This window comes from Bos grunniens, chromosome 10, assembly GCF_055505025.1.
Source record: "Bos grunniens cultivar Pamir isolate PY7600 chromosome 10, Bosgru_T2T1.0, whole genome shotgun sequence".
NCBI classification, from domain to species: Eukaryota; Metazoa; Chordata; class Mammalia; order Artiodactyla; family Bovidae; genus Bos; species Bos grunniens.
Window position 1 is genome coordinate 81,677,807 of NC_141174.1, and position 23,953 is coordinate 81,701,759.

At 47.3% G+C, this 23,953-nt stretch overlaps 1 long non-coding RNA gene across 1 annotated transcript in view; it reads left to right on the top strand.

Annotated features, from left to right (window-relative positions):
* Positions 1–23,953, top strand: part of LOC147365200 (uncharacterized) — a 41,189-nt gene that overhangs the window by 1,020 nt on the left and 16,216 nt on the right. The gene's annotated exons all lie outside the window — the stretch shown is intronic.

Here is a 23,953-nt window from a genome sequence, read left to right on the forward strand (position 1 = left end):
CATTAGGAGTAAGTAATTAGACCAACCAAATTGTAATCAGGAGCTTAGAGCTGGAGTGTGGACTCTGACCTCAAATTTGGATGCTCCCCCCCCTTCTGAGCCATGGATCCCCCACCCATGAAATCAGAATACAGTCAGCCTCTGGCTTGCACGTCCTTATTAGCATAATGAATCAGCATCCATATGGAAGTCTTCAGTGGACACAATTCACTGTCTCATTTACTGTTACTGTTCTGCTCGCTTGCGGCACTGTAGGAGGCCTTTTAAATCAAAACGCTTTATTCTCTGCCTCTCTCCACTACTCCATCCCAACCTAGGAAAGCGTGACAGCCTCTTCCTCTTGATCTGTTGCCCCTAGGTCTTCAAGGAGCAGGAGGTGGGGCAGCTTTGAGTAGGGGAGGGGTGGTATAAGGACAGGGCAGCCTCTAACAGCAGGATACCTTCCTTCTGCGCCTTTCGAAGCAAATGTCCAGAGCGGGAGGCGTGGCGAGGGCATTACTCACCATTTGGGATTATCTATGCCTCTGTTCCTCCACATCAACGACGTCGACAACTGAGAATTAACTATGATTTTTGCCTCGAGAAACTGAGAATCAGGCAGGGAGCTGGAAAATCTGAGTGCTAAATCCGATGTGGCTTCTAAAATGAACATGACGGGCATAGATCATCTACTGAACTTCCTTTCACCTCTGGCTCCTTATCTGCAAATTGCAGATAATAACCCTTCCCCAATTAGCCAGTATAGTTTGGTCATATCACAAAAGCCTCATAGCAACTGCATGGAGACTTAATATTCAAAGAGGACCCTGTGCTGAAGTGAGGATTTTGATCCCGTTTTCCCCTCTTTCTGATTCTTATAAGGGATTTACATGTGTCAATCTCATTTTCTCTAGGGCTGAATGGTCCTTCCCATGTCCATTTATTTGCATTTACCAGCTCAGCTGGTAAAGAATCCGCCTGCAATGTGGGAGACCTGGGTTTGACCCCTAGGTCAGGAAGATCCCCTGGAGAAGGGAACAGCTACCCACTCCAGTATTCTGGCCTGGAGAATTCCATGGACTATATGGGGTTGCAAAGAGCTGGATGCAACTGAGTGACTTTCACTTTCCAAATTCTGTAGATTCTCCTGCATTACACTCCCCACGTCCTTGATGGGGGCCCACTTTTCTGCTTTAAATTCCTGTATGTGGGGATTCTTCAGGGCACAAGAATCCCAGGTTTTAAAATATTATTCTTGGTATTAGAGTGTGGGTAAAGGTTGGTGAGATAGAGCATTTGTTATTAGAGAAATCCTGGGAGGGAGAAAACCTCCCAGTCCATCTTTGCTCTGAGGACTCTGATTGTCCAGGGGCTGCCGGGACAGTGGTGGGGAGGCAGACGCAGAAGAGAGACTGGCTATGGGAATCTGTTGGTTATAACTTACCCCCACCCCCACCAGAGCCTATAAATCTATGCCTGTTCCACACTGCATATTTATTTGCTGTTTGTAATGCTGATCTGGGTTTGATCCCTGAATTGGGAAGATTCCCTGGAGGAGGGCATGGCAACCCTCTCCAGTATTCTTGCATGGAGAATCCCATGGATGGAGGAGCCTGGCAGGCTACAGTTCACAGGATCTCAAAGAGTCGGACAGGACTGAAGTGACTTAGCAGGCACACACGCAGTGCTGATCTGTGGTACAGTTTTTCTGAACTTCTTAAATAGAAGAAGCAGGCAAGGGAAACACAATGATACTGAAACATGCCTCAGTTCCCTGTATGGAACTGGTGAGAGGTACCTGGCAGAGTGATATACAGTGTTGGTACAATGAGAAGGCTCGTGGGCTTTGATGCCAGAAAAGCCCAGGTTCAGACCCTGACCCTGCCGCCCAGCCCCGATGTGAACTTGGCCCCACTTGTTGGGAAAGACCATTTCATTTGTGCTGTCTTTCCGCCCCTGCTCAGCGTGTAAGAGTGGGCCTTAGGCCTGGGGCGCTCCCTTGCCAAGAGATAGGGAGCCCTTGCAGGCTATGCTGGACTGACCGCCTTGTGTGGGGTAGCTTTCCCTGTTTTAGATTTAGTGTGTGCTCCTTTGTTCTGCTTGAGTGTGTGCATCATATGGCACCTGGCCAATCCTGCTGCTGTATCTCCACCTGGCAGGGAGGGAAAGGGGTCTTTTTGGGGCCCCGGGGGACCGATGCCAGCTACTGAAGCTGATCCTGCTCTGTCGCCTCTCTGCGTGAGTAAAGCACTCTTCCCTCCAGTGCCTGTGGGAGTCGTGTCTTTCTTGGAACCCTGACACACATGCAGACCACGGAGCAGGTTGACATTCTGGGCTGCTGCTGGCAGGCATTCTGTGCTCTTTGCTCTCCTCCATGCAGTGGGACTGCCCCCTCCCCACCCCAGAGGTGGTAACAGGTGTCATTTGCTTGACACCATCTCTTAACCTTTCTGAGTCTCAGCATCGTATGTCCTGGGGCAGGGAATGATAGCACCTCATGGAACAGGAGGGTATGAAGCAGCCTGTGTTGAGAGCTGAGTAGGGTCCAAGAGCCCAGGGCGCGGGCGTAGTCAGAAACCTCAGCATCAACATTAGTATTACCAATGCCCAGGAAACGTCTGTGAAAATCTCTATGAACTAGACTTGAGTCAAGATGCCGCCGGCTTCCACCAGGCTTGCAAGAACATCAGTGAAAAAGTTCAAAGAGCTTGTGAGCCCGACAGTTCCTGTTTCTCTGCCTTTTTCCAGGAACCCGAGGACCACGGTTGCTATGAAAGCGGGGTGAGGCCTGTATTAGAAACCAAGTTCCCTCCAGTTCCCTTCATGTCAATGCGACATGACACGACTCTGTGAAATGAGATGAGCCAGGTCCCTGGAACAGTTATCAGGTAGCCTCCTTCAAAGGACGCCTACCCGTGACTGTCTAGTCTGGGCCATGCAACCTCTTGGTATAAATCACATGCATTCGGATTTGATTTCACCGCGAAGTGCCAACAACCTTTTATGCTAAAGCAGTGCTTTTCTCTTTGCCCCTCCTTGTGGGGAACCGGGATAAGTTTAGGTTTTCGGCAGCAGGTTTTCTGCCCTCGCCCCCATGGAGTGCAGTATTTCTGACAATGCTGGAGACAGCTGCACCTCATGTGTCACTAGCGGGAGGGGAAGAGAGGGCTGGGGGTTAGGGGCGGAGACAGCTGTCTTCTGAGCGTGTGGTGTTGGAATTCCCCAGAGCAATAGCCTGCCCAGCCACCTGAAGTCCCTGGAGCCAGTTGGGGTGTCCTGGGTTATTTGCTGCACTGGGGGCCAACCTCATCATCTTGGGGAGCCCTCCCTTGCTCTATCCTTCCCCTTAGTTAGTTGAGGATGACAGCACTTGTCACCTTCAATCCAGCTGTCATGCACGCCAGGAATAACTCATAGGAGCAACTCTAGGTAGAAACCACCACAGTCAGCAAAGAAGAGGTGCTTTCAGCCCTGGGCAGCTGTCCCCACAAGCTTGCCCCTTCTCTGAAGGTGGTCTTGCTCCTTAGGGGATCCTCATCATGGTTCTTCCTGACTCTTGCCCTCCAAGCACGGGACTTCGATTCTCAGTGAGAGGCTGCCTCTTTCATGCTGCACTGTCTACTGCTCATTCAGTCCCCAGAAGCCCCTGTCTTGTCCCTGGACATCCTGACCACGACTTCCTTTTAGAGGGCACCCGCTACGTACATCAGGGGAGGGACTTTGTATATGTCATTGCCAACCTTGACCGCCTGGTGAGGGCAACAGAATCTACTTGCTTGGGATCGACCAGCTAGTCAGTGGGAAGCCAGGAACCTCCATACTCTGCTTAGACTGGCTACCAGCCAGGCCAGCTCTGTGTCATGTCAAGCTGACCCCCTCATCCTATGAGCAGAAGTGGGCATCTATGAACCCCTTGCAGGCTCAGGGGACTATGATCCCAGAACCCAGGCGGGAGGAGGGAGCTTGCTCTAACTCCTCATCCAGGCTTTAAAATAGTTATTCCACCCAAATTCAGAGTGTGCAGTGTTGGGGGAGATAGTGGGGCAGTGTTACAACCTACATGTAAAGAGGATGGAAAAGAGTGAAATGGAGAGGAAAAAGGACAAGGAATTCCAGCAAACTCCAGGGACAGCTAATGGAGAGAAATAACATGGCTAATTACATCTCTGAAGGCTATCTGTTCCAAAATGAATTTTTAATGAAAAAATAATGCATTTCCCCTGCAACTGAAATCCAAGAAAAAAAGGAATGGGCAGCGTCTCCCAGCGCAGGCAAGAGCCACTGTGTGTCCAGTGGTGTCTCTGACCACTTGACCTGAGTCCCTTCCCAGCATCATTACCCCTCGGGTGATGCAAAGCAGGCATAAGAACCAGCAGCGGGAACCTTGTACACACAGGGCTCCAGGGACAGCAGTGTGGACTGAGATCTGTACATCAAGCTCCATCACCTGTCAGAGCTGAGAGAGAGTTCTCTCCAGTAGTTCCAGGGGCCTTCTCTAGGTGGTGGTGGTGGTGTTCAGTCGCTCTGTCGTGTCTGACTCTTTGCAACCCCATGAACTGCAGCATGCCATGCTTTCCCTGTCCTTCACCATCTCCCAGAGTTTGCTCAAACTCATGTCCATTGAGTTGGTGATGCCATCCAACCATCTCATCCTCAGTCGCCTCCTTCTCCTTCTGCCCTCAGTCTTTTTCAGCATCAGTGTCTTTTCCAATGAGTCAGTTCTTCATATCAGGTGGCCAAAGTATTGGAGCTTCAGCAACAGTCCTTCTAATGAATATTCAAGACTGATTTCCTTTAGGATTGACTGGTTTGATTTCTTTGCAGTCCAAGGGACTCTCAAGAGTCTTCTCCAGCACAGTTTGAAAGCATCAATTTTTTGGCACGCAGCCTTCTTAATGGTCCAACTCTCACATCTGTACATGACTAACTGGAAAAACCATAGCTTTGACTATATGGGCCTTTGTCAACAAAGTGATGTCTCTGCTTTTTATTTCCCCTGCCCACCCCCTCCTATTCTTCTCATCAAGAGTCATGGATCTTAAATCCATGGGTACAAAACTCCTTCTGTGAAATTAAGGTTTATCCATGGCTTTGTGAAGAAGTGAGCCCCATTCTCCCTCTTTCTGGGACACTCTGTAAGTGGGAATAGGGAGAGACGAGCACAAATTTTACAGTCAAACAGTCTTAGGTTCAGATCCGAGTCTTACAACCTCTTTACTGTGTGACCCAGGGCAAGTTATTTAATTTCTCAGGCTCAGTTTCCTCACCTGTAAAATGGAGAAATAGTAGCTACTTGATATACTACTGTGAGGTTTAAATAATGTCTGTATGGTGCTTAGCACAGTGTCCAGCACAGACTGAGCAGTTGTTTGTGTTATTATTTCTTCCAGGACACATCTAGGCTAACCTTGAACTTCCCAAGAAACTCTCTCCTGGGTCCCCAGAGAAAGTTATTTAATTTCCCAGGCTCAGTTCCCTCACCTGAAAAAGGGGGAAACAGTAGCTACTTGATATACCCCAGCCTCAGTCAGCCCCTACCTAGCATGGCCACCTGGGCCAGGCATTAAGAACCACAGGGACAGCTAGGAGCACTGAGCTTGCTGCTGACTCAACAGTCAGCAAGGCTGACTCAGACAGGCTGTTTGGTCAGAGGCCCAGCTTGCCCTCTGGTGCAAGAAGATGCAGCAAGGCGAGAGTTTGCAGGAGGCTTCTCCAGGAAAAAACGTGACCATGATGCTCGAAGGTCTACAGGTGCCCAGCCCACGTTACCCTCAGGGCAGACAGATCCCTACGTCAGTGCTCTATAGCCACATGCTCACCCCTCAGTGGGTTCACAGCCCTGTCACTCATTCTACATGAGAGCTCCAAAATCATTCATCAGATCAGATCAGATCAGATCAGTCGCTCAGTCGTGTCCGACTCTTTGCGACCCCATGAATCGCAGCACGCCAGGCCTCCCTGTCCATCACCAACTCCTGGAGTTCACTCAGACTCATGGCCATCGAGTCAGTGATGCCATCCAGCCATCTCATCCTCTGTCGTCCCCTTCTCCTCTTGCCCCAATCCCTCCCAGCATCAGAGTCTTTTCCAATGAGTCAACTCTTCGCATGAGGTGGCCAAGTACTGGAGTTTCAGCTTTAGCATCATTCCTTCCAAAGAAATCCCAGGGCTGATCTCCTTCAGAATGACTGGTTGGATCTCCTTGCAGTCCAAGGGACTCTCGACAGCCTTCTCCAACACCACAGTTCAAAAGCATCAATTCTTCGGCGCTCAGCCTTCTTCACAGTCCAGCTCTCACATCCATACATGACCACTGGAAAAACCATAGCCTTGACTAGACGAAACTTTGTTGGCAAAGTAAAGTCTCTGCTTTTGAATATGCTATCTAGGTTGGTCATAACTTTCCTTCCAAGTAATAAGCATCTTTTAATTTCATGGCTGCAGTCACCATCTGCAGTGATTTTGGAGCCCAGAAAAATAAAGTCTGACATTGTTTCCACTGTTTCCCCATCTATTTCCCATGAAGTGATGGGACCGGATGCCATGATCTTCGTTTTCTGAATGTTGAGCTTTAAGCCAACTTTTTCACTCTCCACTTTCACTTTCATTAAGAGGCTTTTTAGTTCCTCTTTCACTTTCTGCTGTAAGGGTGGTGTCATCTGCATATCTGAGGTTATTGATATTTCTCCCAGCAATCTTGATTCCAGCTTGTGTTTCTTCCAGTCCAGCTTTTCTCATGATGTACTCTGCATATAAGTTAAATAAACAGGGTGACAATATACAGCCTTGATGTACACCTTTTCCTATTTGGAACCAGTCTGTTGTTCCATGTCCAGTTCTAACTGTTGCTTCCTGACCTGCATACAGCTTTCTCAAGAGGCAGATCAGGTGGTCTGGTATTCCCATCTCTTGAAGAATTTTCCACAGTTTATTGTGATCCACACAGTCAAAGGCTTTGGCATAGTCAATAAAGCAGAAATAGACGTTTTTCTGCAACTCTCTTGCTTTTTCAATGATCCAGCGGATGTTGGCAATTTGATCTCTGGTTCCTCTGCCTTTTCGAAAACCAGCTTGAACATCAGGAAGTTCACGGTTCACATATTGCTGAAGCCTGGCTTGGAGAATTTTGAGCATTACTTTACTAGCATGTGAGATGAGTGCAATTGTGCGGTAGTTTGAGCATTCTTTGGCATTGCCTTTCTTTGGGATTGGATTGAAAACTGACCTTTTCCAGTCCTGTGGCCACTGCTGAGTTTTCAAATTTGCTGGCATATTGAGTGCAGCACTTTCACAGCATCATCTTTAAGGATTTGGAATAGCTCGACTGGAATTCTATCACCTCCACTAGCTTTGTTTGTAGTGATGCTTTCTACTTGACTTTACATTCCAGGATGTCTGGCTCTAGGTCAGTGATCACACCATCGTGATTATCTGGGTCGTGAAGATCTTTTTTGTACAGTTCTTCTGTGTATTCTTGCCATCTCTTCTTAATATCTTCTGCTTCTGTTAGGTCCATACCATTTCTGTCCTTTATTGAGCCCATCTTTGCATGAAATGTTCCTTTGGTATCTCTGATTTTCTTGAAGAGATCTCTAGTCTTTCCCATTCTGTTGTTTTCCTCTATTTCTTTGCATTGATCGCTGAAGAAGGCTTTCTTATCTCTTCTTGCTATTCTTTGGAACTCTGCATTCAGATGTTTATATCTTTCCTTTTCTCCTTTGCTTTTCGCTTCTCTTCTTTTCACAGCTATTTGTAAGGCCTCCCCAGACAACCATTTTGCTTTTTTGCATTTCTTTTCCATGGGGATGGTCTTGATCCCTGTCTCCTGTACCATGTCACGAACCTCATTCCATAGTTCATCAGGCACTCTATCTATCAGATCTAGGTCCTTAAATCTATTTCTCACTTCCACTGTATAATCATAAGGGATTTGATTTAGGTCATACCTGAATGGTCTAGTGGTTTTCCCTACTTTCTTCAATTTAAGTCTGAATTTGGCAATAAGGAGTTCATATAACACCCCTCAAATTCAGGAATATACAAGCACCCTAAACTGCAGGACCACAGGCTTTAGTATCATTCTCCACGTAGTCACACCCAAACAGCCCCATCAAAGTGTGTGCAAACACACATATATACTCTGCCCCCTCAATACACACATCCACACATTTCCTAAAACACAGCATGATGTCAATCCAGGGCGCCTCACCTCTACGCCAAACTTGCCATCTAAAGTGTGTCCTGCAGATGACGGGATGGTAAAGCCTGCCGTGAGCACGTGTGTTTCTGAAAGGGAGGTGGGAAAACAGGCTTTTTATCAGTTTTATAGAAACAGAGCTCCTTTAGAAGATCAAGTTCCCTCCCCAGTTAAAAGCCAAATTGAAACCAGAAGCCGGTTTGTTGAATTAATGAGCCTCCCCAGGTGACTTCTCAGGTCTAGCACTGGAAATGCTCTTGTGTTTATCAGCCACGATTACCGATGTTCTTTGGTCTACACGTGAAATGGAGAAGAGACTGAAGGGAAACCGCGTTGGCTTTAGGGGTCTTCTGTGGTAACCAGGTTGGCTGTGGTAGGACGGGGGCCTGAAGTTCAGTGATGCCAGGGCTCTCGTGAAAAGAAATGTAGAGGGCTTTAGCTGCAAGGCCATGAAAGGAAAAGAAATTCTAAATTGGGAGTTCTCCAGTTTCACTCCATCTTAGTCTTCTTCATGCTGATCCTTTAGTAATATAGGTCGAGTTACCCATGGCTTCAAATTCAACATCATGTACAAGAGGTTTTGCTACTAGAGATTAGAAAGACTAGAAAAGTAAGGTGGGAAAGAACCGTGTTATCATGGATACATACAAAATTAGGACTTTCAGGAAGGTATGCATGTGTGTCAAATTTGATAAAATCTCATTTTACATGTTTTTATACTTTCATACAGTATGTACTACAGAGTACATGCATGAGTGTGTATGCGTGTGCACACAAACACACACCCACCCTCAGGTACACACAATGGGCAGGTGGCAGGGCTGCCACAGCTGGGCCTAACCAATCCGGGCAGCAGATCACAGGTGGTTCCCATTCCAGAGACAGCCCGAGCTGCAGAGGCCAGTGAGGGGTGATAGGCCAAGGGCTGACTCTGGGGACTTCCTGGAGGGTGAAATAGGACAATCCCAGGTGTCCAGAGTGATGGGAGGGGGCATGCCATGCTGGGGCCCCGGAAGGTGGAGGAGGTTGCTGAAGACCAAGTACTGGAGGCAGAGAGGAGATCCTGACACACATCAGCACCTCACAAAGCAGGGAGGTCGAAAGTATTCCTTTCCCACCTATTTTTTCCCTTTTCTGGAACAGTTCTATCCTCCAGACCCTGGGAGACTGAGAGCACTGGCCCTGACCTCATGAGTAGGTCCGTGATTGTTCTAGGGACCAGACACAGGAAACCTATTACTGGGCTTCTCAGAAGGAGGTGTCTGGCTGGTGCCTAAGCCATGTCAGTTCGTGGGTCCTGCTTGGAGGACCAGGACCCCTGCAGCCTTGGTCCTGTCTTTGGGGCCTGCTCTGCTGGGAGAAATATCAATAACCTCAGATATGCAGATGACACCACCCCTATGGCAGAAAGTGAAGAGGAACTAAAAAGCCTCTTGATGAAAGTGAAAGAGGAGAGTGAAAAAGTTGGCTTAAAGCTCAACATTCAGAAAATGAAGATCATGGCATCTGGTCCCATCACTTCATGGGAAATAGATGGGGAAACTGTGGAAACAGTGTCAGACTTTATTTTTCTGGGCTCCAAAATCACTGCAGATGGTTTTTTCAGCCATGAAATTAAAAGGCGCTTACTCCTTGGAAGAAAAGCTATGACCAACCTAGATAGCATATTAAAAAGCAGAGACATTACTTTGCCAACAAAGGTCTGTCTAGTCAAGGCTATGGTTTTTCCAGTGGTCATGTATGGATGTGAGCCGAGAAGGCGATGGCACCCCACTCCAGTACTCTTGCCTGGAAAATCCCATGGACAGAGGAGCCTGGTGGGCTGCAGTCCATGGGGTCACGAAGAGTCGGACTCGAATGAGGTGACTTAGCAGCAGCAGCAGCAGCATGTATGGATGTGAGAGTTGGACTGTGAAGAAAGCTGAGTGCCGAAGAATTGATGCTTTTGAACTGTGGTGTTGGAGAAGACTCTTGAGAGTCCCTTGGACTGGAAGGAGATCCAACCAGTCCATTCTAAAGGAGTTCAGCCCTGGGTGTTCTTTGGAAGGAATGATGCTAAAGCTGAAATTCCAGTACTTTGGCTTTGGCCACCTCATGCGAAGAGTTGACTCATTGGAAAAGACTCTGATGCTGGGAGGGATTGGGGGCAGGAGGAAAAGGGTACAACAGAGGGTGAGATGGCTGGATGGCATCACCGACTTGATGGACGTGAGTTTGGGTGAACTTCGGGAGATGGTGATGGACAGGGAGGCCTGGCATGCTGCGATTCATTGGGTCGCAAAGAGTCAGACACGACTGAGCGACTGAACTGAACTGAACTGGGGGGCAGGGGGTGGGGAAGATCATGAGTAGAGAATCTTAATTCTTCTGTGTGTGCAACTGTTTCACTTGCCCAGCTGGGGAGGGGCTGTACCTGTGTGGGGTAAGCTGACATTCAGGGTAGAAGAGGCTTACCAGCCCTTAACCTAACTCACCAGTCTGGTGGGATTATAAGCATGCCACATGCGGAAGCAGAAGGTCCTAAGAGGTTCCTCCTCCCACCACCTACTCCTCCCCTGTCCTGTGCCCCCTTCTCTTCTTCCTCCAGCATTCCAGGGACACAGCCTGCAGACTTCTCTGCCTTCTGTAGTCCTCGAGCAGCTGGGGACAGCTGTTATAGGAATTGTTCCTCCCCTTCATGGGCAGAACCCATGGGCTTATCTTTCCAGTGATGGGATTATACAGAAAAACATTTGGCCAAGGACTTGGAGGCAATCAGAGTTATGAGGGCAGTTCTTCTGTGACAGGATCTGAGAAAGACGATTCTACCATCTGAACCTGAATGGAACCCTGGCCTGGGCACAGGCTGGTCTTGATCCCAGAGTTGTAAACTGAAAGCTGAAAAAACACTTACAGCAACTCTGCTTCATAGATAGAGAAATTAAGCTCCAGAGTGGGGAAGTAACTTGCTCAAGGTCACACAGCAAATCAAAGGCAGACTTGTAAGTAGAATCCAGTCTCCTGCCGCCTGTCTTGGTATCTTTAGATCTCAGCAAAATGTGATGTTTTAAAGCCAGGCTTTGAACAAAAGAAGGGGGACGTACAGATGAGGAGGGACCCTGATGAAAGTTTAATGAAGGAGTCGAAGAAGCTCTCACTTTCTGGGGTGTAGGCGTTCTTTTTCCTTCTCCTCCCCTCTGAGGTCGGGCCAGGTGAAGGCCAGAAAGTGCCAGGTTCCTCTCATCCCGGGGGGTGGATAAGGAATTGAGGGGAGGCAGCAGGCCTGGGTCAGGCATCACCTGCTACTCTGGTCTCTCCCGGAGTAGCAGCGGCTGCAGAAGCACGTGGTGCTACTGCACAAAGAAGCTGAGATAAGAAGGAGGATTGATCTTTCTGCTGCTTCAAAGAGGATGGAAGCCGTCCCTGTCATGACTGTTGATCAAAGTCTCTGCAGAGGATGTTTCGCGTGCCCTCCCCTCCCCTGCTTCAGGCCATTGGAGCAGAAGTCCCACTCCTTCTCCTCATGCTGAGGCCTTACTCCAAGTCTCCCTGCATACTAGAGAGACGTCCTCCAGCTAGAATCCCACAGCAGTTACCAGGAGCCAGGCGTCCATTTTCTCCAGGCAGCTCAGCCCAAGGTCATGACCCAGTCTATGGGAACTGATATTAGCCTCATTGTACAGAGGACAAATTGAGGCATAGAGAGGTTAAGTGACTTGTCCAGAGCTACAGGCTAGTTAACCCCATTATTATGGAGTTACATGGCCCTTGTCCTCAGAAAGTCCCCTGGCTGGTGGCAGAGCCACGTTCCTGCCTCTGGAGCCGGTTCACTTAGCATGTGTAGACTCCAGAAAGACTGTGAAAATAACCTCTGTGAAAAAGGAGGGATAAGCCTATTTCTAAAATGTCTTATTTCAGGCATCTGGAAACATCCAGATTCTTTACTTTTACTTTGCCTCTTTTGCAGGACTGAACACAGATTTTTCCTTCCCCAGCCCCACCATCCCCCAATCTATATCCAAATGCCTCTGTCTGCAAATATGTGCCTTATGTGTGAAAATCCTTAAATGCTTATCTATTAAATACAGTGCCAATTCCAAATTCCTTAGCCTAGCCTTCAAGGTTCTGAAGAACTTTGAGAGCCACATGGCCTGTGGTTAAGAACTAGCTTGCCGGCTCCTCAAACTCCGAGATTTTGACCCGTGTATTATTTAGCAAGCAGTGTGTTGCTTAATTTCTAGTGTTTGGGGGATTTTTCAGATGTTCTCATTTTTGTTTCTTTTCTTTTATTCCTTAAGTTCCAAGTTTTCTTCTGGTATCATTTCTTTCTTTCTTTATTTTGGGAGAGAGCCTTACAATCTGGCTTGTGTTCCTCACCAGGGACTGGACCTGGGTCACTGCAGTGAAGTGCTGAGTTCTAACCACTGGACTGCCAGGGAATTCCTTCATTTCTCTTTCTCTTAAAGAACTTCCTCTTACATTTCATTTAGAGCTGGCATGCTGGCAATTAATCTTCTTGGTTTTCCTCCAACTAAAAATGTCTTTATTTTGCCTTTGAAAAACATTTTCACTGAATATAGAATTCCGGGTTGACAGTTCTTTTGTTTCAGCACTTTAGAGATGGGGTTCCACTGTCTTCTGGTCTCCGTGTCTTCTGATAAGAAATCTGTAGTCATTTTAATTATGTTCCTTTAGTGTAATGTATTGCTTTCCTCTGGCGTTTTCAAAAATATTTTCTTTTTCTTTGTTTTTTTAGCAGTTTGATTAAGATGTATTTGAATCAGGTTTTCTTTGAATTTGTCTTTCTTTTGGGGTTTGCTGAGCTGTTTAACGGGGAAGGCAATGGTACCCCACTCCAGTACTTTTGCCTGGAAAATCCTATGGACGGAGGAGCCTGGTAGGCTGCAGTCCATGGGGTCGCTAAGAGTTGGATACGACTGAGCGACTTCCCTTTCACTTTTCACTTTCATGCACTGGAGAAGAAAATGGCAACCCACTCCAGTGTTCTTGCCTGGAGAACCCCAGGGATAGGGGAGCCTGGTGGGCTGCCGTCTATGGGGCCGCACAGAGTCGGACACGACTGAAGCGACTTAGCAGCAGCAGAGCTGTTTAAATCTATACATTTATGTCTTTTCACCAAATTTGGAAAATGTTCAATGATAATTTCTTCAATACTTTTCTGCACCAAGCCTTTGCTCCAATCTGTCTGAGACACCAAAGATAGGAATGTTAGAGATTTTGCTCTTATCCTATAAATCCCCAAAACTCTATTTTTTTTCCAATTTTTTTCTGTTTTTCAGATTAGATAACTTATACTAATCTATCTTCAAGTTCGTTGACTCTTTCTTCTTCCTCTCCATTTTGCCATTGAGCTCATGGAGTGAATTTTTTATTTCACTTATTGAATCTTCAGTTATAAAGTTTTCTTTTGGATCTTTCTTATAGGTTTCATTTCCTTCTAAGAATTTCTGTCTTTCCATTCATTTCAAGATTATTCCTTCTCACTTCATGAACTATAGTTGTAACAGCTGCTTTATATGATATATGCTATGTGATGTAAATTAAAAGACGCTTACTCCTTGGAAGAAAAGTTATGACCAACCTAAATAGCATATTCAAAAGCAGAGACATTACTTTGCCAACAAAGGTTTGTCTTGTCAAGGCTATGGTTTTTCCTGTGGTCATGTATGGATGTGAGAGTTGGACTGTGAAGAAGGCTGAGCGCCGAAGAATTGATGCTTTTGAACTGTGGTGTTGGAGAAGACTCTTGAGAGTCCCTTGGACTGCAAGGAGATCCAACCCGTCCATTCTGAAGGAGATCAGCCCTGGGATTTCTTTGGAAGGAATGATGCTAAAGCTGAAATTCTAGTACTTTGGCCACCTCATGCGAAGAGTTGACTCATTGGAAAAGACTCTGATTCTGGGAGGGATTGGGGGCAGGAGGAGAAGGGGACGACAGAGGATGAGATGGCTGGATGGCATCACTGACTCGATGGCCGTGAGTCTGAGTGAACTCTGGGAGTTTGTGATGGACAGGGAAGCCTGGTGTGCTGCAATTCATGGGGTCGCAAAGAGTCGGACACGACTGAGCGACTGATCTGATCTGATCTGATCTGATGTGATGTAACAGTCTTCATGTGATAATTCCATCATCTGGATCATCTTGAGGCCAACATCTGCTAATTATCTTTTCCTTTGAAAGTAGCTAAGATTTTCCTAGTTCCTTGTATGTGGAGTTACTTGGGGCATTTTGAATGTGATATAATATTGTACAATCAATCCTATTTATTTTAGACCCCAAGTCCTGACCTGCCTTCTGCTTTGGCTCAGTTCTGTGAATGCACAACTCAAGAGTGAGTTCAAGACTTTATACACAGATTTAAGAGAGCTTCTTTTCCAGCTCTCCATGATTGACCTCACCCTCTATGGCTCCTAAAAGCCCTTTTCCTGATCCTTGGGCTAGAAACCTGGGCTTTTAGCCTCTTCATGTTGCCACACACTTCCCCTGACTGTGTTCACTTTCTGAGTAAATCAAGATAAGAGAGAGAAAAAGTTAACAGAATTTCCCCCCTACTCCCCACAAGAGCCCCTTTACTCACTGTCTCCAGCTAGAGAGAAGGGTTTCTTCTCAGAGTTTTAGTCCTGCGCCACCAACACTGCAGGAGTATAACCTCAAGACCAGGGCTTTCCTCATATCACACTCTGGACAGTAAATGAGAAAAAGTGGAGATTCCGCACCCCCCACCCCACTTGCCATCCAGCAGGGTCCCTCTCCCCAATCCTCTGGTAAGAAGAAAGAGGGTTTTTCTGGAGTTCTTTCTGTTTGTGCCCACTGCACAGTCTGGGGTTCATGCTTTCTAGAGTCTAAGCTGGGAAATAGTGGAGGAAAAAATACTTAAGAAACTTACTTCCGTATTGGTCATTCTTTGAGTGTTTATTTCCCTCTCCAATCCACCTTCTATTATTTATTTTTCAGAGTCCTTAGGCAGTGTTGTACGTACCTTTTCCAGGGTTTTTATTTATTATCAATGGGAGGGGGAAAAAGAAGTATGCTTATTCTATCTTAGCTGTAACAGAAGCCTGTAGACATGTAGTTTTACACTGAAAGGTATGGGAGACTCTAGCGAATTTTGCAAAAGTACTGCAAAATTTAAAAGAATGTGAAAGTCACTGTATTTATAAATTTAATTTGTCAGACTCACAACAATTTTATGAGTACCAGATACTTGTTCAATTAGACATTTAAGTTACTTAGGAAAATCAAATATATTAAATGTTCCTATGTAGTTGAAATTGTTTAAGCAAATTTAATTAAGTTGTAAATGGCACTGATTGTTTAAGAGTTTAGTTTTTCCAACATGAGTTAATCAAACTTTAATTGAAGAAAAAGTGAAGGTCTTGTGCTGATTATATTACATTTATAAATAGAATAAGATCAGTAAGTGGAACTTAATCCTGAAGAAAAGCTTTGCTTTCAAATGTGTGTCCTTAGTAAATTGAATATTAATTTTAAAAAGGCAACTATAAATAGTATTTTTGTGTGCACAACATCCCCTCTCGGTTCAGTTCAGTTCAGTAGCTCAGTCATGTTCGACTCTTTGCAACCCCATGGACGGCAGCACGCCAGGCCTCCCTGTCCATCAGCTACTCCTGGAGCTTACTCAAACTCACGTTCATCAAGTTGGTGATGCCATCCAGTCACCTCAGCCTCTGTTGTCCCCTTCTCCTCCCGCCTTCAATCTTTCCCAGCATCAAGGTCTTTTCCAAGGAGTCAGTTCTTAGCATCAGGTGGCCAAAGTATTGGAGTTTCAGCTTCAGCATCAGTCCTTCCAATGAATATTCAGGACTGATTTCCTTGTGGATTGACTGGTTTCATCTCCTTGCAGTCCAAGGGACTCTCAAGAGTCTTCTCCAACACCACAGTTCAAAAACATCAGTTCTTCAGCACTCAGCTTTCTTCACAGTCCAACTCTCACTTCCATACATGACCACTGGAAAAACCATAGCCTTGACTAGACAGACCTTTGTTGGCAAAGTAATGTCTCTGCTTTTTAATATGCTGTCCAGGTTGGTCATAACTTTTCTTACAAGGAGCAAGGGTCTTTTAATTTCATGACTGCAGTCACCATCTGCAGTGATTTTGGAGCCCCCCAAAAATAAAGTCTGTAACTGTTTCCATTGTTTCCCCATCTATTTGCCATGAAGTGATGGGACCAGATGCCATGATCTTCATTTTCTGAATGTTGAGCTTTAAGCCAACTTTTTCACTCTCCACTTTCACTTTCATCAAGAGGCTCTTTAGTTCCTCTTAACTTTCTTCCATAAGGGTGGTGTCATCTGCATATCTGAGGTTATTGATATTTCTCCCAGCAATCTTGATTCCAGCTTGTGCTTCATCCAGTCCAGCGTTTCTCATGATGTACTCTGCATAGAAGTTAAATAAGCAGGCTGACAATATACAGCCTTGACATACTCCTTTCCTGATTTGGAACCAGTCTGTTGTTCCACGTCCAGTTCTAACTGTTGCTTCTTGACCTGCATACAGATTTCTCAGGAGGTAGGTCAGATGGTCTGGTATTCCCATCTCTTGAATTTTCCACAGTTTGTTGTGACCCACACAGTCACTCTGCACATACACTAAAAATCAGTGATGGGGGATCACCTCCTCCAGAGATGACCATGTCACTCTCAGAGCACTCTCACTGTTGGTAAAATGTCTTTCTTTTTACCTGAAATCTTGGGGTAGTGTGGACTGAACAACTTTGAAAGATTAACTGGCATGTTACTTTACTCCTTGTAGACTCAGTTTTCTTATCTGCAAGATGGAAATAAAAAGAACCTACCTCTAAGGTTTGTTTTAAGATCCAATAAGATGGTGTATGTAAAGTGCTTGTGTGTGTATGTGTATGTAGAGTGCTCAGCATAGAAACTGTAGCAGTTGGAGTAGAAGCAAAAATAATAGTAAAGCTATTACCGCTGCTGGTGCTGTGCTCTGAACCAGTTCCCAGAGGTGCCAGGCCCTGGCACTGGGAGAGGCAATGAGAAAACCAAACTGACATGGTGGTTGGCAGGAGGACTCTCAGTCCTGTCCTACCTGCATGGCTGTTCCCTCCTTGGCCCAGAGCTCCTAACAGTGAAGGCAGCTGTCTGGTGTTGCCGGATAGTGGTTGAAAGATGCAGAGCTTTGCAGAGACCCATATTCAGACCCAGGCTTTGCCCGTCCCCCTAGGTGGTTTGGAAAAGATCCCCAGGCTCTAAAAAAACAAGCCTCCGTTCCTTCCCCTACCCATGGAGGTGAGGATCATGATCCCAGTGGGTAGATCTGAGTCTTAAATGAGGCCCTGTGCAGTGTCCAGCTCAGTGCCTAGCATGAGCACATATACAGGGCTTACCGTATATCTCCGCAGTGTGAATTTGATTCTAAAATGGATTCTTCTGCTCCTGGTAATCCAGTTATCTGCACTGACCCAAGTTATCTGGCTATCTTGTCTACACTGACCCAGCTTATCTGGTTATTTTGTCTATGCTGACTCAGCTGAGGAGCAGAAGGTCAGGTCCTAGTCCTGGACCTCGATACAGGTCAAACCCCTTCTTCTCCCTGGGACTCAGATTTCCAATCTCTAGATTGGGTATAATAATCCCCATTTTGGGGCCACTGGACCCACATAGCTCAAATGGCCTATGGATGTGGAGAGCTTAGTTCTGAGGGGCTGGTTTGCCCTGCCAGACCTAGGAGATCTGTGGGCAAAGCAGGATTCCCTGGCCCCTTCTCACTACGACTGGAAGTTGTGCTTCCGAGGGCTGATAGTCGGCTTCCGTTATGATCAGGCCCAAGAGCAGAAGCAGGCAGCCACCTGCAGGCCTGTGTTCTGGGTCATTCATTCATCAGTCCAGTGCTCACTCCTTCACAGAAAAGGCAGAAGGGGAACTCCTGGGCACCAGTGCCATCCTGCCTCTGCTCGAATCCCCCTGCAGCCACTGCTGGCTCCCCTGCAGCTGCACTCCTGTGTCTGGGGGTCTGTTCCTTAGCGCTGCCATGGGTGGCCTCCCAAGGAGTTTTGTGTGCCTGCCTTTGAGTCTTGCAACCTCAATCAGCCATGCCCAGGCTCACTGCATCAGCAGCCATGTCCTTCAAGATCAACTCATGCCCTTCCCTTCTGCCAGGAAGCCCTCTTGGCTCATCTAGCCCATGCCACCCTGTCCCTTCCTGGAGAGTATGAGCCCCACTCTTTGTCTCCTGCTCATATTCTGTCCTGCCCTGGCCTCTCCCTGTTCTTTAGGAGGCTCTGTCACCTCATCAACACCCTACGTGGGAGCTTCAGAAGGGAATGCCCAGAACACCTTCTCTTCCTCCCTGACAGCCCTACTCTGGGGTGGGCCCAGAGGGGCTCTGAGGCTGTTGACTGGTTGGGTGGGGGGCTGGGGCCAGCTCTTGGCTGTGTTCCTCAAAGTATAGGCTGCAAAGAGGGTCTTAAGCCCCCACAGTGAGACCCAAAGCTCCCTGGGGACCAATCTCTGGTCTTAATAATGAAACATCTCCCATATATGTAGGGCCTCATGGATTCAGAAGGTCTTTTTCATCCCTGCAGCCATTTGATAGAGTGAGTTTGATGACCTCTGCCTGCAAAAGAGACATTCAGATATAGAAAAGAAAAGCTGGATCTTCCCAGGGTGCAGAGGTGCTAAGGCAGTTGCCCTGGCTAGAACCTCAGGTTTGGTTTTACTTTCAGCCTCTTAATCTCTGTCTCTGACTTGCATGAGGTGAGGTGGGAGGTGGCACAGAAGTGAGTGAGCGCCTGCCTGCAGCCTTTCTGTGCTTCCTTCAAGCCTTCTCTGCTGGAGAGGGGGCAGACCAGGAAGGAGGTGGAGCAGAGAAGCAAAGCTGGGGACTCTGCATCGCATCAGCCCCCATCACAGTATCTGAAAGCCATGGGGGCAGGGTGGATGTGAGTATAGGCCTGGCGTCCCTCCACCCTGCTGTCCCAGTCCTGGACACAGCGACCCTGTGAATTCCCATCCCAGGCTCCTTCCTGGTATCCCGAGGGGCACAGATCTGAGTGTCTCTAGAATGAGCTGGAGGTGAGGTTGGAGAAAGCAATGATCTCAGATAGAGGCTGCGATCTAGCTCAGAGGCCCCTGCCTCCTCCCTTCCTGCACTGTATCCCAGGAAGATTTGCTGTCTGAAATCTCTCATCCTTGTTTTCAATAAGCTGGCCTAGAAGGGTCTTCCTCTTTCTGGATAATTTTGCCCTGGTTCATTTTCTTCCTTTCTCTTCTTTTCACCTGACTCTAGCACAGCATGTCAGCATTCCTTCCCACTGGCCCAGCAGAAGCTGCCAGGAGAGGAGCTCGCACGTATGTGTGTGTGTGTGTGTGTGTGTGTGTGTGTGTGTACGTGTCCCTGTGTGTATTTCCGAAAGACAGGCCAGGACTCCCCTGTCAGACGGACAGGGACCCGGACTTGCCCAGCAGAGCTTGCAGGAGAGATGACTCCCAACACCAAGCTCACTGGCAGGCTCAGGAAGTGGAGGCTGCTGGCAGTCAAAAAAAGCCAGGCCAACTCAGTAGCCACCTTCCAAAGGTTTGGCTAGGGCTGCCGGCAGGCAGGAAGATCTGATGCTGAACTTAGGGCCAGTGAGGAGTGGTGGAAGGAACCAGACCAGAGCTAGCAGCTAGAGGACTAGATACATGGGCGAATGTCATAGATGCTCAGCATTGGCAGGGAGTGTGGAGAAGGCTCAGCACAACCCCTCATTATCCATATGGGGAATCTGAGGCTCAGAGGGATCAGGGCTTGGCCAGGTGTCACAGAACAAGGTTGTTCAGTCGCCCAGTCGTGTTCAACTCTTTGCAACCCCATGAACTGCTGTGTGCCAGGCCTCCCTGTCCCTCACCATCTCCTGGAGTTTGCCCAAGTTCATGTTCATTGTGTCAGTGATGCTGTCTGGCCATCTCATCCTCTGATGCCCTCTTCTCCTTCTGCCCTCGATCTTTCCCAGGATCAGGGACTTTTCCAATGAGTCATCTGTTTGCATCAGATGACCAAAATACCGGAGCTTCAGCTTCAGCATCAGTCCTTCCAGTGAATATTCAGGGTTGATCTCTCTTAAGACCGATTGGTAGAGAAGGCAATGGCAACCCACTCCAGTATTCTTGCCTAGAGAATCCTGTGGACAGAGGAGCCTGGTGGGCTGCTGTCCCTAGTGTCGCAAAGAATCGGACACAACGGAAGCGACTTAGCATGCATGCCTTGGAGAAGGTAATAGCAACCCACTCCAGTATTCTTGCCTGGAGAATCCCAGGGACAGAGGAGCCTGGTGGGCTGCCGTCTATGGGGTCGCACAGAGTCAGACACGACTGAAGCGGTTTAGCTGTAGCAGCAGCAGTGCCACAAAGTGAAAATATAGGTCACTAACTACAAACCACCAAACGGTTCCATTTCCACTTAAACCAAGGTCGTACACTTTATGTCTGAACTTTTTTTATTTTTTGTCTTCATTCATATCTTGGTAGTTTTCCCTGCTTTCCAATAAAGTTTTTCTATGAGGGCAAAAAAAAAAAAAAAAGACCGATTGGTTTGATCTCCTTGCTGAGGAGCAAGGTAAGCACTGAAGATAGATCTTTGGGGGTTTTTTTGGTTTTGTTTTTTACTTTTATTGAAGTATAGTTGATTTGCAATGTTGTGTTTAATTTCTGTTATACAACAAAGTGACTCAGTTACACACACACACGCATATATTCTTTTTTATATTCTTTCTGTTACGGTTTATCCCAAGATACTGAATATAGTTCCTTGTGCTGTATAGTAGCACCTTGTGGTTCATTCTGTATAGGATAGTTTACATTTGCTAATCGAAAACTCCCAACACGTCCCTCCTCCAGTCTCCCCCCACTTGGCAACCACAGTCTGTTCTCTCTATCTGGGTCTGGTTTTTTTCACAGGTATATTCATTTGTGTCATATTTTAGATTCCACATATAAGTGATCTTATATGGTATTTGTCTTTCTCTTTCTGACCTGCTTCGTTTAGGCTGACAATCTCTGGGTCTGTCCATGTTGCTGCAAATGGCCTTATTTCATTCTTTTTTAATGGCCAGGTAATATTCCATTGTATGTATATTTATACCACACCTCTATCTGTTCATCTGTTGATGGGCATTTAGGTTGCTTCCGGGTCTCGGCTATTGTGAGCAGTGCCGCTGTGAACATGGAGATGCGTGCATCTTTTTGAAGTATGGTTCTGTCTTGATATATGCACAGGAGTGGGACTGCTGGATCCTATGGCAACTCTGTTTTTAGTTTTTTTTTAGGAACCTGTATACTGTTTTCCATAGTGGCTGCACCAGTTTACATCCTCACCAACAGTGTAAGAAGGTTCACTTTTCTCCACACCCTTTCCAGCAATTATTATTTGTAGACTTTTTAATGATGGCCATTCTGATCAGTGTGAGGTGGTGCCTGGTTGTTTGATTTGCATTTCTCTAACAATTAGCAGTGACGAGCACCTTTTCATGTGCCTCTTTGTCTATGCTTTTGTCTTCTTTGGAGAAATGTCTTTTTAGGTCTTCTGCCCATTTGAAAATAGGTCTTTGGATTTCAGTTTTTTTTTTTTTTTTTTCTTTACAATGCATCATGTCACGTTGTTTGAAAATCAAAAGCTGGAAAGTGTATTCATCTCTATTTGTTGCCCCCTTCCCAGATGCTTCTTAGTATCAGAAACTCTGATGAGCCTCTGTGAGATCTAGGAGTCCTGGAGGCCTGCTCCCTCTGTGGCCGGGCAGGACCTACTTACTATTCAGAAACTAGCAGAGCTCCATGAGTTAATGACTGTGCCACAGTAAAGCTAAGGCAGACTACAGTGGGATGTGGGGAGGGGCAGAGAGAAAAAGTAGGGAATTTTACTCACTTACACCTTGAGTTGTTCCTAAAAGGTTTAAGGTGGCTAGGAGGCTGTGTATCCACAAAGGTCTCTAGAGTATGACCTGACCTCGAAGGAAAAACAGGATACAAAGAGGACAAGACAGAACAGGCACTCTAGGAGGAGGGAATAGGTTGTACAGAGATTTAGTACATGTGTGAGGCCTCACAAAGCCCAAGGTGGCCGGAAATGTGAGGGCAGTGGGAAATGCCAAAGGAAAGGGGGACTCTACTCAGACTCCCTAATAACCAGCCCACTGTGGGCACTATTATGGATAAACTCACATCTTCCTAGGCTGATCTACTTAGCCTTAGTCACTGTATAGTCTCAATAATGCTGTGTAACAAACCCTTGGAATTCAGTGTTTTGAAATAATAAGCATTTAACTGGGCTCTGCTGAGTGGTTCTTCAGGTCTCAGTTGGGCTCGCTCACATCTCTGGAGGTTGGCTGGCCACTGACTGCCCTAGACTAGCCTTGGCTGGGGTGACTATGATGACTTGGCTCTGCTCCACGTTTCTCATCCTCCAGTAGGCTAGTGGGGGTGTGTTCTCATGGTGATGGCAGAGCGCAGGAAGGCAGGCTCTGATGTCAAAGCACATTTCAAGCCTGCTGGCATCCCATAGGCCCAGACAAGTCATGGCTGTTCTCAGGGGCAGGGGAGGATAGGGAAGAGCAATGCAGAATCACACAGTAAAAGGCATGGACACGGGCGGGTAAAGCACTGGGACCATGAATGTGATCCTCCACAGTCATTTTCCGTCCAGCCTTGCTTGGTGCAAGTATCCACACTTGTATCCTTGCACAGGAGCAGAGCAAGCCTCCAGGACCTAGTTCAAATCCTGCCTTCTCAGGGGAACACTCCATGATGGCTTAGCCCTCAACTTCTTGGTCCTCTGAGGGCTCAGGTAGGGATGTGTGTGTGTGTGTGTGTGTGTGTGTTGTGTTGTCACCTCAGTGAGATGACTGGATCTAGTGAGTGGCTGCCTGCTGGGTTTTTTTTTAATCATCCTACCATGCTGGGCTGTGGAGCACAGAGGTGAATCAGAGATACCCCCTGCCCTCCAGGATGCCCAGTTCTCTGAAGGAGACACTCCTTCCAGCAGTGACAACCCAGCAAGGACCAAGACACAAGACCATGGGGCACAAAGAGAGACCAGGGGCATTACTGGGCCTATCCTGGTGGCTAGGAAAGGCTTCCTGAAGAAGGTAGAGCTTCACTGGCATCTAGAAGCGGAGTTGAGGACTAGAAGTGCACCAGTAGTTCTAGGCAGATCTGGGAGAATCTGTCCTGTGCAGAGGGCATAGCATGGGAGAGAGCAGGAGGGATCAGGTGGGTGTGTTTGGGGAATGGCCGTGGTTGTATGAAGCTGAACCCAGGGAGGTATGTTGGGGAGCTTGTGGATGGGCCTGGAGAGGTTACAGGGACCCTGTCACTGTACCGTGGGTGTTGGTGCAGGATGAGGGTGGTCATGAAGCTGAGCTGGAAAGCTGGCCCTGCAGTGGATGGGGCAGAACAGAGGCTGAATGAGCATATAGACAGCAGTCCAGGGGTCACGTGAGGAATGTCTGATCCGAGCAGAGGTAGTAGAACCAAAGAAGAGGAGGTGGTTTAGAATCTGCTGGGCTTGGTGGCCTGAGTCATTTCGGGCCCAGAATTCAGGGGCTGGGACCCCCTACAGCTCCAGAGACTGCCCGCTGGTTAGAAGTCATTGGACCTAGGCTAGGGTGGCTCGGGACCCCCAGAGGTCAGGGCTCTAGCCTCCTGGGCTGGGCCTGGACTGCTGACAGGTTTCAGGCCCTGACTCTGCACAGCACCCACCCAGGGGCCCCGGCCTTGCTCAGGAGCAGCTTGGCACAGCCCGTCTCCCCCACCCCTGCT